Source organism: Tursiops truncatus, chromosome 16 (assembly GCF_011762595.2).
Source record: "Tursiops truncatus isolate mTurTru1 chromosome 16, mTurTru1.mat.Y, whole genome shotgun sequence".
In the NCBI taxonomy this organism is placed as follows: domain Eukaryota; kingdom Metazoa; phylum Chordata; class Mammalia; order Artiodactyla; family Delphinidae; genus Tursiops; species Tursiops truncatus.
In genome coordinates, this window is record NC_047049.1 from 4,416,959 (window position 1) to 4,430,347 (window position 13,389).

General features: G+C 48.3%; 1 protein-coding gene across 3 annotated transcripts in view; it reads right to left on the reverse strand.

Annotated features, from left to right (window-relative positions):
* PTPRE (protein tyrosine phosphatase receptor type E) overlaps positions 1 to 13,389 on the reverse strand; it is a 167,485-nt gene that overhangs the window by 91,472 nt on the left and 62,624 nt on the right. For 2 of the 3 annotated variants that reach the window (XM_033842110.2, XM_033842109.2), the window contains exon 2: positions 8,347 to 8,369. The gene's annotated coding sequence lies outside the window, so the exon portion shown is untranslated. Of the gene's footprint in view, positions 1 to 4,626; positions 4,672 to 8,346; positions 8,370 to 13,389 lie in introns of all 3 variants that reach the window. The other variant, XM_073793810.1, reaches the window with a different exon arrangement.

A 13,389-nucleotide genomic window follows, 5' to 3' on the forward strand; every position in this document is an offset into this window, starting at 1 on the left:
AGTGGTGCACCTACACACGGATGGAGCCTCGGAGGTTCCTGCTCCAGGCCTGCAGTTTGGCTCTCAGCGAAGCTGGTTTTCCTGAGCTTTACCAGGCCCGGGAGCAGCCACCCTGATGAAGGGGTGTCTCTTTTGCAGGGAAACAGCTCGGGGAAGCCCTGAGCCTGAACCTAGGATGTTGGTTAAAGGCAGATCGTCCCTAAAGAAAAGCAACCCCCCAGCCATGGCCTCTTGCACTTTCCAGTGTCCTCACCCAGAACACAGATGACTTTTTGTGCTATTAATGTTGTACTAGAATTTTGCTATCTCCTGGGGTCCCATCTTGGATGGAAAGAATGCCGGAGCCTTCCAGAGGTGGGCGATTAAGGAGACAGTGCTCTTAGGAGGTGGGCGACTTGATTAAAGCCACCCAGCCAGTCGGGAGAGACGGCGAGCCTCTGACCCCTAGGCCGGCCCCTCCTCTGCTCCTTTTCTGGTCATGCTGTTTGGTTGGACTGACTCCACAGAGCTGCCCACCTGCCCTCCCGCCGCATCCTCATCTTCCTTTGTTATTCTTCTCTGATTTGTACCGTCTCCTGCTGCCTCCGGACCTTTCTGGTCCCTGCATTTGCCATTCTGGTGCTCACCCATCTTGTCAGGCAGCACTGTGGAGATCTGACGCTGGAAGCCCTGGGCGCAGGGCAGGCGCCTGGACTGCTTCTCTGGAGGATCCCTGGTCTGTGCTCGGGCCAGGAGGGAGTGCCTCATGGTAAAGACAGATGATCTTCACTCCTCATGCATCTCAAGGAGCAGGGCTGAGATGCCGCTGAGTGGAAACAGTCTGGCAAGGACTGAGCCTGAGACGGGAGCAGAACAGCTCTGCGGTCCAGAGCTACTGTCACTTAAGGTGATGGACACAGGGGGGTTACTAGAACCCAGCCAGGCAGACAGAGGCCACTCGGGGGGAAAAGCGTGGACCTGCATGGAAACTGATTCTGTTACTAGGCTTTCTGTTAGGGAATCCTACCTACCATGTGGCGTTCCAAGTGGAATGGATTTGTTGCAAAGTGAAAAAAAATGTTTAAAAAAATCACACAACTTACAAAAACATTTTTATAGAGAGAGATGTTTTCGGCTGTTTGATAAGACGCAGTCCCCTCTGGGGGAGAACATCCCAGTCACAGGGTGACACCATCACTGCCATTTTGTAAGAGCCCGGGGAAGCTAAGCGCCTTGTCTTAGTGATACTACTGTGTCCCTTAGTCTCAAACCCTCTGAGTGCCACATGGCTCAGATTCTATCAAAAATAATTTTTAAAAGGAAACATGACTTAATCCTCAGCTGCACAGGAGGAAAACATACAGCCATGGGTAGTGAATCACTCATGAAAAATTAAATAAATCCACCCACAGCGGGAAACAGCACAACAGAATGTCGGGTTGGCTTCACATTGGAAGGAAGCCAAAAATAGATCCTGGAAAGAGTGATGCCTCTGAACCTGATCACGCTCACGTTGTGTGCTTTCGGGATCTCCAACTTCATCTCAGCAACACACACTTTGCAGCTGGGATTGTTTTTGGAGGACTCTCACAAGAGGGGAGCAGAGTGGTACTGGGGTTTCCATGGTATCTGATGAGATTAAGCAACTCACCTTCCCCGTCCATCAGTTCTTCAGGTAAAATATACCATAGCAGGCTCCCAGAACCCTTTGCCAGGATGGATTGCAAAACAGTGGAGAAAGGACCTTTGTTTTGTTAACTAATGTATCTGCTTAAGTTTTAAAATCAAAACCCACGGATTCCCAGCTTTTACTTCCCGCATATATGTAAGCACCATCACAGAAAGAAGAAGATTGCTTTTCCAATATTGTTTTCCAGGAATAAAACCCTCTTTTACAGGTTCTTGCTTCTTTTGGAGGGCAGCAGGAGAGCAAATACAAATAAGAGAGAGAAGGGACGAGAAAGCACCCACACAGCGGCTTCCTTTTCAAAGCAAAGATCATAAAACCTTTACATCACAATGTACAAATTTCATCTCAGAAGGGAAGGCAATGAAGGTGACAGCCCCCAAACACGGAGGATACGCAGCAGTGGTTACTTGAGGGGCATTTCTGCTGTTAACTCAAAATCCAGAGAAGCATTGCCCTCGATCACAGAACTTTATGTCATGAAGGGACCTTTAAAAAGTCCTCACAGGGCTCTTTATGTTTTAAACAAAGAAGGTGTGACTCAGGGCATGAAGGGACACGTCCAAGTCATTCAGCTTTCTACAACTAAACTTGATTTCTGACCAATCCTTTTCTAGGCTACTGCGCAGAACACACAATCAGAACTGCTAAAGAAAGGACTCAAATATCCACCCTGCAGGCAATATTTCCTGATATCAGAACTATACGATCTCCTGCTGCATTTTTCAAGACCTGGTGGCACAGTCAGAAGCCTGCAGGAGACACCTGATAAACGCTGGGCGAGTGAATGGACAGACTCCTGGCCACGCCGAAAGGAAGCCTGGCAAGCGTGTGGGAAGAGATTAGAAAACTGGATTCGGTCAGCAGATAACACGAGGAAATAGTTTGGAACCCTGGCCAAGATCGACTTAGGCGATCATGAAAGTGTTCCCAAATATAATTATTTACCAGAAAACTGTTTGCAGAATCCACAGGATATGTTCTTAGTTAGTAATGAGCTCTGCTACTTTCATAACAGAAAAATCACATTTTCCATAATGGAAAATGCGTTGTTGGGTGGTTTGTTTTTTTTTCTTTTGGCAGGTCTGCACCTTACCTTTGGAGGTGGTCATGAGACCTGACTGGTTTTGAGGTTTGAGAGGAACCTGGGCTCAGTGCAGGGAACACGGGGACCTGTGAGCCCCTTCCCACTGTACTCTCACCCCTCCATGCCTGCCCAAGTCTCTGTCGCCCCATCTTTATGGCGGAGGTGAGAACGCACACCTAGACTGCGCCCAGGTGTCAATGAGGCCCAAAGAGGACGATGAACGCACGTGAGTTACCAGCAATGCCATTTAGGTTTTCAGCATAAGGCATTTACGACGTTATCCGGCCAAACAGGAAATAGATCAAGTCCTGCTTTTGCAGATCATAATTTCCAGCAACGTGACGTTTTTAAAAAGAATTAACTTCTCAGCAGCAACACGGCAGCTTTAAACATATTTACATATAGGTAAGACCTGAACACAAAATCTGTACCATTTCTGAGAGCAGATCAATCTTGGGAGAGTTGTCTGAAATCAGTTGAATACCGTCAACATATTTTTTAAAGGTTGTTAGAATTCCATCAGTCCCCATCATGAAATAACACGAATCCAAGTTCTGGTTTTAGATTATGTTCATTTCGATTCAAAAAAAGGAGAGAAGCTACTCAGAGAAACCATTATGTGACACATTTTTGTTCAGCAATTCCACAGGGACCTTTCCTTTCCCAACATTTTAAATAGTTTATAGCAAACTCTGCATCGCAATAAGCAGTCTTTAAAAAGTCACTCCCGATTGGCAATTTTGAAACAGAAAGCACCGAGTCTCCTGCTGGCTGAACGTCCGGATTCACAAAGGGACGTCCCCCGTGGATGGGACTGCAGCTGGGGGCCAGGTCCCATATCCAGTGGGAACTGGTCCGTGACCCTTCCCTGTGGTAGCAGGACTCTTTCCTGACTCTGTGGCCCAATGGGTCTGAGAACGTTCTCTGTAAGTCACACACCCAACGGGTTTATAAACATCTTGTCTTCTTTCCCCAGTGTGAACGCTGCCTTTAGCCAGGCAGTCGGCACAGATCTGCAGCTGACGATGCCATCTGTCCCTACAACGTCAGCTACACAGACGGGACAACCTTGGCCCCAGACTCCTGGCCCCGCCCTCGTGAACCCAGACACCAGCTCCTGGAAAACCAGCTTGCTGCCCGGCCACCTAGGTACCTCCCACTTTCTCAGTGAGTCACTTTTAACTGAAATGCCACTTCACAAATCTAGTTGCTAAGGAAAATTAAGAGGGCGGTTTTGATTATAAAAATAGAAAATGTCCAACTTAAAATGGGTGGGATTTTGATGTGTCATCCAGGCAACCCAGGGCCCCAACAATAGCTGGGGATTGTTTTCCTAAAAAGTGAGCCTTACTCGGTTTCCTAGCAGCCCCAAAGCAGACCGTTCCTCTGTACCATCCCCAGGCACCACCTGGCCGAGCTGCGGTGCATTGAACAGTTTCCTGAAGCATGAGTACCAGATTTCCTGCCCAGGGCTGCACAAAGTTAACCCAAGTGCGTGCCAATGTTGCATTTAACGGAGGCGTCCTGATAATATTCTTTAACCCAATTTTTAAATATCTTAGGAGTTACATTACATAAAAATAAACCATGACATAAATCCCAAGGGACAAGAAAGGCTCCCCTTTCAGTTTCCCTTTACCTCTTGTCCTACGGGGACGATGCTGGGGAACCATCCTGGCCTGCGAGAATCCATGTTTTCCTGTCAGCAGGAACAGGATTTCAAGAAGAACAATTCCAGCTCTGAACTGGGTCTGCTGGGAGCTCAGAGATGAGACACGCGTTTATATAGGAGAGCTATGTTCCTGTTTCCTCTAAATGGAAACTCTGACAGCTCAACATCCATGCCTTTGCTATATGACAAACAATTACTTACTGGACGCTTTTAGGAGGTACTTCTTGGAAGAATGTTGAAACTTTCCTGGGGGAAAATGGAAATGGAAATAAATGAGGGATTGAGCTGTTTGTCACCATCAGATCCAAAGGCATTCTTCCAACTGGCTGTCAGTTTCTACTCTCAGTTTGCGGGAGAATAACTGCTTTGTTGTTGGGAGAAACACATTTTGCTTGGATAGGAAACCCGCGCAGTCCATACATGCTAATAAAACCCCGAGAACGTGGCAAAGGAAGGAAACAGGGATTGAATCTCTTAGAAAGTTTTCAAATCTCCTGTGCTCTGCCCATCCTGCTTCTCTGTTCTTCCTACAGATTCAGAAACCAGGACAGGACATAGAGTACCTGTTCTGCCAACAGAAATGCAACCCCAGCTGAGATGGGCAGAAAGATGCTTGGAGTATTCACCCCACCCTGGGAGAACAAGGCCCCTGCAGTTGATTTAAAAACCTTCAGGTTCTTTACTTTTTGCCTCTCTACCATGGTGACTGTTCAGACCAACACCAAAGAAGAAACATGACTTGGAAGAGGAAAATCACATGCATTGAAACTGATAGAGTTGGAATCATAGATCCTTACAGAGGACAAGGCTAGTGAATGAATATTCTAAGTTACTTTTAAAATTAAATTCACTGTTATTTAACATTAGCACTTCAATTTGGTTTTCTTTTACTCCTTGGGTATTTCCATGAACCAAAGTGAGATCGCCAAACTGCAGTGTCATTTAATTTCACTTACTGGTGGATACGCTTTGGTACAACAACGTAAGACCTCAACGAGCCTGGAGAAAATATTTAAACCTTAATTATGTGTCTTCCGTATAGTCTTAATTCTGAAATTCCACTGCATTTTTTGAACGCTATGCAACCGAGACCCACAGAGTTGCAGGCATTCCCCAGTTGAGGGAACTCTGGTCATATCTGATGATCGATATGAACTATAGTATTACTTCCCAAATCTATTTTTAGATACTGAAAAAAAGAAGAAGAAAAATATGAGAATGGGTGGTTGTACTAAAAAGACTCCTCTTCCTCCAGTTTAAAATTGACTTTTTTTTTTAAAAGTCAAATATCGGGCTTCCCTGGTGGCGCAGTGGATAAGAATCTGCCTGCCAATGCAGGGGACACGGGTTCGAGCCCTGGTCCGGGAGGATCCCACATGCCACAGAGCAACTAAGCCCGTGTGCCACAACTACTGAGCCTGCGTGCCACAACTACTGAAGCCCACGTGCCTAGAGCCCGTGCTCCACCACAAGAGAAGCCACCACAATGAGAAGCCCATGCACTGCAACGAAGAGTAGCCCCCGCTCGCCACAACTAGAGAAAGCCCGTGCAGCAACGAAGACCCAATGCAGCCAAAAATAAATTAAAAAAAAAAAAGTCAAATATTAACACAGAGTGTCTTTTGTTAAATGAAAAATCAGGGATTATTTCTAGACAAGGAAATGCCTTTAAATATCCATTATAATACAGCAAATACATCACTACCCAATTAAATTCCTTCTTTAAACAGCAGAAACAATTTGCATCATTTTCTGATGACGTAGACAAGAACCATTTTACTAAACGCTTAGACTTTGGGTTATTTCACTTAAATGTCACAAGAATCCTAGGAAGAGCTGACACCTGAGATGCTGGCATGTTCACTCCTCTGGAGCCACTGCACCGAGTGTGGACGGTGGCCCGGGGTGGCCAAACCTCAGGGCATTTACTCTCTCCCCATCTGCCCAAGGTGACCTAGTTATTTAGTTCTAACTGACTCAAAAGCAAGTTTCCAACCTCACCAATTAAAAATAAATTCCTTTCTATTGGCTGAAACCCTGACGCTCTGGAAGGATTCTGAGATGTTTGGCAGTGAACGTGCCATGGGCTAAAAGACCTTCAATTCCAAACACAGGCAGCGCCTAAGGTAGCCACGGTTGGGGAGTTCGTGCTTCCAACACACTTTCCTCACGTGGAAGAGAAAGACTCTGGAAATCAGAAACGCTCTTAGTCTAAGGACTCACAGCTCCCTAAGCACAACTTTACTTTCCTATTGCAAAGGAGGCAAAGGATGGGACCAGGTGGAAGAGACGCTGCCTGAAGCTGGTGGCTACCAAGCACCTGTGATAGAACCAGAGGTCAGACGTCGCCTCCCGGACACAGGCTCAGCTGCCTTCGGATGGGGCATGCACTTCTGAACGTGGGGCTGGTTTGAGACACTGGAGGCTAGGGGCCCCTAGAAGCACAGGTCATGGGCTCACTCAGCTGAGAGTGAGGCTGACCCAGGCATGGCCAGGAAATCCTAGAGCAGGTGGATGGCACCTGGGGGTGGAGGGGCCAGTGCTGAGTCGAGAGCTGAGGGAAGCAAAGGTCAGACACTTCTAACGCATCATAACCTGTGCCTTGTATTTTGGAAGGAGATGAGTCTGCGGGGCCTGCCCTCAAATGTTTAATTTCAGCGTGGTCAGGATCCACTGCTTTTGATGGCAGCAGGTTTAACATCCATCCCAACCCACACGAGCGAGCAAGACCCTCACTTGGGCTTCTGAGGCAAAGGCATTGCTGACTTCCTCTAAGTAAGCCTCCATCCCAGTAATATTATTCCAGTAATGACCCTTCTCTTTGATCCCACCGTGACCATTTGCCCAAGCAAAGTGCGCCATTCGGAATCATCAACATCCGATAACTACAGGGTAAAGAACATGGACAACAAACTCAGTTGAGCAGGTAGGAAGTGGAAGTTTTCCTCTTCTCTGTCCTGATAAATCTTTGACTATATTTAGCATTTTTTGAGATAAGGAGAAACAGTCTGTACAACCAAAACGCCCTTGGTCACACCAGGCATAACCATATACGCACTGATGCCCAAATGAAAGGCACACCCCCGAAAAGAGGGGCCAGCCGGGGCCAAAGAATCCACCTGTCAGCCTCAGACTCATTCTGAACAGAGTCAAGGTATCTCAAATAAGGTGCTTCATTTGAGAAATGCTACACATCCCAGCGGCCCACACCCTGGTTCACTCATAAGAGGTGCGCGCCTACCAGGGCAGACCATGTGTTACCTGCCCACAGGCTGCAGCCAGTTCAAAAGCTCTTAGATGGTCTTCGCTCAATTTCCTTAGGAAACCTGACAGCATTAAGTTGATTAAGCGGACACAAAAAAGGCGATGGTGTTTCTTTTACTAAGTACTAGGACCTGGAGGCCATGGAATATTGCCTCAAAAGGTAAAAAATTATGGAATGCCAACACTGTTGTTTGTTTTTTTTTTTTTCCCACTAAAAGTGCAATCTGGAAAAACTCCTTTTCAGCAGTTTTCCCCACAGCAGATCAATTTAAGAAGCAATTACCATCAATGCAATTATGCGCCACTGTGCCGCCAACAGTCCCCGAATGCGTGCCGCCGCGATAAGGCGAGGCCCTTTCAAAAGTAAGGACAAGTCAGCGAGGGGCAGGCATGTGGAAACTGTGTTCTCAACAATACATTTCAGGATTCTGAGCAGCTGAGCCAGATTCTGAACGCGAAAAAAAAAAAAATGATGTAACCAAAATGTGATATGAGCCTGTTCAAGCCAGTGAAGGCGTAAAACTCAAATATAACGCGCTGACCATATGGCCTTCTTTCTCTAGAAGATAATACTTCTCAAACATTGAAAGCCCAAACATTTTTTTTTCGCTAGTTAACTACACATCAGAGAAAATTTTTTTAAAGTTTTGTACTTACCAAGGGAAAACGAAGGCTATAGTCTGAAAAAGAAAGAAAAAAAGAGAGGGTCAGTTTTCTGGTTTAAAAAAAAATAATGCTCGTTCTAGCCACTGCTTTTGCTACAGCACTAGTTGAATGTGCCCGTTTTTGCCTCAGGATTTGGGGTCTTCTTGAGGCCTTTTAATCTCTGTGATAATAACTTCTTTTTGCTGCCATCATCAGCTTTCAAAAGTGTCCTGCCCCGAATGCTCCTGTAGGCTCTGGTTGATGGCGGAGCCTGGCAGCTGCCCTGGATCTGAAGTGTTAGCCTCTGGCCCCTAAGGCGCTCCATCTGTTAGCGGCTCCTTCTGTGACCTACAATGTCCCCTCCCACCCCCAGCCATCCCTTCAGCCCAGCTCCCCACAGACAGCCTCTTAAAACCCACACAGGACACCCGCCTTCACCCCAGTTTTCCAGCTCAGTCAGTATCCAGCTTGCTCGTTCCCCATTCATTTAGCTTTCATGCTCTTCTGGCTTTCAACAGCTTTACTGAGATATAATTTACATCCCATAAAGTCCACCTGCTTAAAGTATACAATTCAATGGTATTTAGCAGCGTCACAGAGTTTTGCCACCATTCTCACCATCTAATTGTAGCACATTTTCATCATCCCAAAGGAAACCCCCTGCCGTTTAGCTCATGACTCCCCCACACCACCCTCTCCCCACCCACTGGCCCCTGCAACCACTGATCTATTTTCCGACATGGATTTGCTGATTCTGGAAATTTCATATAAATGGGATTGTATAGTATGTGGCCTTTAGTGACTAGCTGCTTTCACTTAGTATGTTTTTGTTTCTTTGTTTGTTTGTTTTGCGGTACGCGGGCCTCTCACTGTTGTGGCCTCTCCCGCTGCGGAGCACAGGCTCCGGACGCGCAGGCTCAGCGGCCATGGCTCACGGGCCCAGCCGCTCCGCGGCATGTGGGATCTTCCCGGACCGGGGCACGAACCCGCGTCCCCTGCATCGGCAGGCGGACTCCCAACCACTGCGCCACCAGGGAAGCCCAATGCTGAGTCATTTTAATGTAAAACAAAACCCAGCGATAGGCAGAAGCAGGGCTGCAGCCTTGAGTCAAACCCAACTAAAAACCACAAGGCAAAAAAACCAGTAAACGGGTGGTTAAATAAATGAGTAAAAGGACCGTGGACTAAATCCCAAACGAGCCCGATTAATAATTTTGAATTAAACTTTGAAGTGATTTTTAAAGCAAAGCAAAAATACATGAAACAGTGGGCTCTACAAACAGATCACAGATTATACTGGCTTGGGGCTCACACATGTTCACATGAAACCACAGCCATCAGCTTCTCTAAAGTGCAGAATTAGAGCAAAAATCAAGCAACCAGAATATCCTCTGAAGTCAGCCTTTATCACATGAACACTTCCCTTAGCCCACGGCCCTCGGCAGACGGCTACCGTAATACTGAGCGAATAGCTAAATGGTGAAATAAGCACATTAAAAACGGGGGGTGGGGGAAGCTGGTTCCACGGACAGACCCACGTCCCTCTGGAGGGGGTTGTCTCTGAGGAGCTTGCACGGGGCAGTGCCACAGCTGGAAAGGCTCCTGGTCTTAACTAGAAGAGCACCATCCTCTGAAAACGGACACGAGAGGAAACTGATTCACTGGGCCAGTCGAGTGCGTCGGCGGCTCCTGTGGCATCTCACCCACAGCCCACAGCCAATCCTAGGAGGCAAGATGAGACCCATTTTAAGGATGAGAAGACTGAGGCTCGGTGAGCTCCTTGACCTGCGTCACACAGAACAAGGAAGCAGGGATGCTGAGACCAGCCTACAATGTGGTTTCCTCCGGTTTGCTTGTTTTTTCTTTTCTTGTCTCCACCGCCCCCCGCCCCACCACCCGCAGCGAAGCTGTAATTCCTCCAGGGACCATCTTCCTTTTCTTTACGTTCCTAGTGTGTGGGGCACTGCCTGCCAGGAGGAGGGCCCACAAAATGACGTTCTGTTCAGGGCGACATGCATACTGCAGAATTTTGAAAAGTCCCTTCTAACCCTAGAAGGAGCTCCACTGTGGTCTATGGGCCGGAAAGATCTAGAAAGGCCCAGGCTGGCCACATACTTCCTGTGGGGAGAAACAGCCCTATGGGAGCGGCTGGGTTCACAGAAGCCCTGGGCCTCCTGACCACGGAAGTGTGGAGGTCTGGCCCTGGGGCCTACAGGGGCAGCCGCTCTGCTTCCAGGGAGCAGAGGCAGGAGGATGCCCAGCTAGACCCTGGGAAAGAGGCCAAGCGAGGCCACGGAGCAGGGGAAATCCACCGTGGGGGCGGGGAGGGCAGGCGAGGTCATGGGGGCAGGCACTCCCGCAGGAAGTGGCTGCACTGCAGGGTTGGTCCTGATCGCTCACAAGATATGGAAAGACCCAGCAATGCTATTGTGCATCCAGACCTCGGCTAAGGCTAAGAGAGAACAAAATGGCACAATTTAGAATCAGTCCATCGGACCTGCTCTATTTAAGGAAACAATTAAAATTATTCCGACTTGTCAAGCTCTGAGATGGACAGAACTTGGTAATCTTTCCAAGCTCAGACAAAAGTAAGATGCCTTTTGTACACACCCTGGGCCTGAAGCATTGTAAACATTCGAGTGGGGGGACTGCATGCTGCCGAGGGTGTATCTACAGGCTTCTCTTTTAAATGGGCAGCAGCATTTTAAAAACTTGGGGATGCTCATCCGCATTTTACTTTTTTTTTAATATATAAATGTATTTATTTTTGGCTGCATTGGGTCTTCGTTGTTGCATGCGGGCTTTCTCTAGTTGTGGCGAGCAGATCGTTGTGGTGTGTGGGCTTCTCACTGCGGTGGTTTCTCTTGTTGCGGAGCACAGGCTCTAGGCGCACGGGCTTCAGTAGTTGTGGCTCGTGGGCTCAGTAGTTGTGGCACGCGGGCTTAGTTGCTCTGCGGCATGTGTGATCTTCCCAGACCAGGGCTTGAACCCGTGTCCCCTGAATTGGCAGGCGGATTCTTGACCTCTGCGCCACCAGGGAAGCCCCTGCATTTTACTTTTAAATGTTTATATATGTATTTCTACATGTACGGGGCACCTAAAATGTGAACTTTTAATGATGGGTTAAAATCTTAAAAAGCAAGGCCACACAAATAAAAATCTAACACACATAATTAGACACTATGGACCCTAGACTTGAAGTAATCTTCCTGGAATAATCAGACCCCAGAGTGAGGCTCCTCCATCGTGGTGGCACTCTCCTGGGCTCCCGTGTTCCCCAAGACCGGCTTCTCCTGACCCACTGGTCAGAGCCCTTGCAATAGCAGGAGCGTCATTCACTCTCAGTCATGGTGACACTCAAGCACAACAACTAGGACGATTGGGGGTCCAACGAGCAGGAAAATCACTACACATGGGAAAGCAACTGAAACCCCATCACATCCACCAAAGGCAGTGGAAATGGATGAAACCACTGCTGCTTCAGCATTGTGTCCAAGCAGGACCAAGTTCACCCTGCTTCCTGCTGCTGATTCAAAGGACAGGGAGAATGCAAAACGCCTCTGAATCATCCCTTCAGGTCCTCACTGATCTCATACTCTGCCAAGTCTCACAGTTTCCTTGTTTACCTTCCAGGCATCAGCAAAGCTGTTAATTTCTGTATTTTCTAACGCACGAAAGAAAGGCTGAAAGGAAACCTCTCTGAATGATGAGCAGTTTGGGAGAATCTTTTGCCCATCCTGGAAAAGGGGGAGGGTCCTTAAAACGATGTTGCCAAGGCTGAAAAGAAGTCCATTTCCCTAGGCACCCGTTCTGTAAATCTATGACGAACGAGCTGGACTTCTAAATATTTGGCAACTTTTAAAAATTATTCATGGGCAGCTGCTCAGAAGATCCATGCGCGTCGCTGCCTGCTTCTCAAGAGTGTTTTCTGAAGCACAATCCCCAGCCCCCAAAGTGCACATAAGGGCACCTCTCTACCCCACAGTTGGGGGTCCCCTCTTTGGACTAGGAAACTATGCAAATTAGCACGCCAAGGACTCCGTTTTTGCAAGTACAAACAACTGCTCGTTTCCCCTTTTCCATGTCTGTCTATGCCATGCTCACTGCCATGGAATTGAGGAACACAGGACGTGGATTCTCTGTGCTCGCTTCTGAAGCCCCAGAGGGGAGGGTGGTCTATCCTGGCTCCCGTCTCACGGGCCATCTGTGCAGGCTGCAGGTGTGGGTCAAGCACATGCCCTGCCCCCTGCCCGGTGCCAGGGCTCCCTGGGCTCGTCCTCCTGCCCCCAGCTTGGGCGTTATTAATTCACATGCTCACCTCTCTCATTCGGCACAAATGCTTCTTATATTGTGGCAGTTAGTCACTGCCACCTTTCAAAAAGTGTTTTCGCCATGAGTAGCTTCTTCGTGGGGGCTCCAGTGCTTGAGGGCAGGGATGGTGTGAACATCTCTGGAGAAAGTATCAACCCTGAGGACAGGTATCCTGCCAGGTGCTCACTTAGCCAGACGTCCTGCTAAGTGCTCACTGAATCCTCTCAATACTCTGATGAAGAGTCTGGTTTAGACCCACTTTGCAGATGGGAAGACTGAGGTCTAGAGGTAAAGTAACTTGCCTTAAGGATCCCTCTCCAGGGCCTGGGCACAGGCTTCCTTGCCTCCTGGAGTCCTTGGGAAACGGAACCAGCTGCACCAAGTACTAAAAAGGCACAAGGGCTTTTTGCCTGGGCTGTGGGGTTTTCTGGGCTGTGGGGTCTGTGCATGTCCCTAGGTGGGCCTATTGCTGTGAGGCCCACCCGGGGCTCTGAGCAGGGCCTGGTACCCACAGCACACTCAGCTCAGCCTCCGCTGGGGGAGGTTATCAGGACCAGAGGGCAAGAGGAAGGCAGGTCTATGAGATCCACAGCTCGCCCCTCTGGCCCCTCCCCTCCCCCCCTAACTCTACACATAGCCAGGCTCAGTGACAGGTTTACTGTCCTCCTGTGTGCACGTGTCCACCTGTGTGCACATGTCCTCCTGTGTGCACGTGTCCACCTGCTACTTTAGTGATGCTCTTTC